Source organism: Myotis davidii, unplaced genomic scaffold (assembly GCF_000327345.1).
Source record: "Myotis davidii unplaced genomic scaffold, ASM32734v1 scaffold1323, whole genome shotgun sequence".
Lineage (NCBI taxonomy): Eukaryota > Metazoa > Chordata > Mammalia > Chiroptera > Vespertilionidae > Myotis > Myotis davidii.
Window position 1 is genome coordinate 74,886 of NW_006294585.1, and position 2,956 is coordinate 77,841.

Sequence of the window (2,956 nt, forward strand, 5' to 3'; positions counted from 1 at the left end):
GAAAGCCTTCACCACCGCACATTTTTGTCCGGTGCATCTCCACTATTGAAAACTAAAGGAAAATGGTGTCGGAATGCGAGTTCTATTGGGCCAGCTTTTCTTATTAAGAGGCCCACTTCGCTTTTATTTATTTATTTTTTCAGAATGAAAAAGAGAGGGACATACAGGGGAATAAAAGGAAGGAGTCGCCTACAGGACCTCCTAATCTCTAATTATTAGAACTAACAATACTTTGTCAAGTAATTATGACAACTGGTAGGCTCTTTGAAAATAAACAGGGAATGGCAAATTCTAAGGTCTGGGCCATCAAATCCTGGTGGCACTGTTTTTGTGGTCTATCTCCTTTGGGTTTCCTTTTTCAAAAATCCACAGCCAGATTTGGGGAGCACCCAGGATCAGCCTAATATATCTTAATAATGTATAAAGAGCTTTCATCAGTTCTACCTAGTATTGGTGTGTGATACAAACTAAAACTTGAACCTATCTTAAGAACTCATCCCATTTCACCCATTTTATTCTGTGCCTGATGAGATGAGCAAACCAGATATAACATCAGGATTGAGTGGGTAGAACCTTCACTGTGACAGATTGTTCCTAATATATCTGTTAAAACGCCACTGAGCCCTAACCAGTTTGGCTCAGTGGATGGAGCGTCGGCCTGGGGACTGAAGGGTCCCGGGTTCGATTCTGGTCAAGGGCATGTGCCTTGGTTGTGGGCACATTCCCGGTGGGGGTGTGCGGGAGGCGGCTGATCGATGTTTCTCTCTCATCTGATGTTTCCAACTCTCTATCCCTCTACCTTCCTCTCTGTAAAAAATCAATAAAACATATTTTAAAAAAAAAACGCCACTGAAAACAATTCATCATATTAGAAATTGCTGATTATGTAGTTTTTCCAAGAACACATTCATTCTGTAACATGAAAGGCACTCCTCAGAGGCACCATGGTTTACTCACTCTGTAACCCCGTGCCTGGCATAGCGCCGGCCGCATATCAGGCATTCACTATGTAATTTAATCAAATTATGGGTAAAACTAGTATTTTTACTGGTTAAATGAATACTAGCTATTGAAAGATGTGTATCCCTTCTTCATAGTCTCCACTTCCAAATTCTAGGGTTTCTTTTTAAGTGGTTGAGACCCACTGATTTTCCTTTGAAACAAGAAATGGTCAATTAGAGATATCAAGTTAGAAGTAGAAATTGACTGCAAGAAAAGCTATAGAGTGTCTGTGTTTGGAGGTCTCTCTGAGACTAGAAATGTGTGTCTGTGCATTGCAGGTCCTAAATATTTGTTGAATTAATAAATAAGAATCGAGTCTGAGATATTTAAATAATTACCTACATGAATGAAAAAAACATGTGATTGTTTGACACTCTTAATCTAAAATGTTTGATAGCTTAAATTCTCTCTCCTCCTCTGCCTGATCAACCAGTTTCTTGTGAATGTGGTGGGTTTTCTTGTTTATCTCTGAAAAATTATGGGTTCATATAGCATCTCTGAACTGTGCTTCTAGGGAAGGACTAATACAACCAATAAACTTGACTAGAAAGAACTAGGAAAAGAGAGTGTTCTTATTTTTGCAACTTTTCTTTATATTTCCAAATATAATTTTTTTAAAGTTAACAGCCTCTCTAGAAAAAGCAGGATGCCTTTTTAAGAGGTATCTTGCCTAGTAAAAACAAAAATATGTTTCCTAGAAATATATCTAATGAAGAATCTATGAGACCTTTATGTAGAAAATGGAATAACTTTATTGAAAGATACTTTTAAAGACCCAAAAATGAAAGGGGAGATAACATATATCCATAGATAATTTCATTATTATAAACATGTCAAGCCCTAGTCGGTTTGGCTCAGTGGATAGAGCGTTGGCCTGCAGACTGAAAGGTCCCAGGTTCGATTCCGGTCAAGGGCATGTACCTTGGTTGTGGGCACATCCCCAGTAGGGGGTGTGCAGGAGGCAACTGATCGATGTTTCTAACTCTCTATCCCTCTCTCTTCCTCTCTGTAAAAAATCATTAAAATATATTAAAAAAAAAACATGTCAATTCTTTCAAATATAAAGCCAATGCAATCCCAACCAAATTCCAACATGTATTTTGGTCACTCTTAGGCTAATTCTAAAATGTATACAGGACAAAAATCCAGAAATAGCCCAAAGGTCCAAAAGAAGCAACAGGTATAATTTAGAGATGATATTTATATTGTCATAAAGCCATGGGAGTTTAGAAAACGTGATTTTGGCAGAAATTTTATAGTATCAGGTTGGCCATAGTATGGGGCACAATGAACTCTCATATACTATGGGTGGAGTTGTAAATTGGTGCGATTGCTCTTGAAAAAAGTTGGCACCAGCCATTAAAGTTCAACATGTGTATGATGAGCAACCCAGCAGTTCCAATTCAGGTAAATACAAGGTAGAATCATGAAATCAGTTCCGTGTACAACATTGGTTGTCATGGCGGAAATGGATAGAGTCTAAAGGTTCAACAGTGGAGCATATAAACATACCACAAAGTATCCAATGAAATGCAATGAACCACTGTCTATCAGTGCAAATGATTGCACTACATATGGCAGAATCTCACAAACATAATATTGAGTGGACAAAAGCAAGTCACATTGGAGCATTTGTAAGTCTATTTTTTGGTTCAAAAGCACACAATTTATTAGAGTGAGATTCCTCTATGTTGGCTCATTTCAGGCCCCATGTGTTTGCAGGATGGCTGCAGGGACTCTGGCCTCTATATCATCTCTTATTTGTGTCTGGTGGGAACAGAAAAAGGTTGGTTTTGCCAGTAATTTTAATAATATACCCCAAATTAGGCTTCATTGGCCCTGACTGGTCTCGCTTGAGCCATGTGCCTATCCGTGAACCACTCATAGTAATCAGGAGGTGAAACATGATGAATGGCTTAGCCTAGTGACTGTCATTCAGAGCACAGGGGATGGG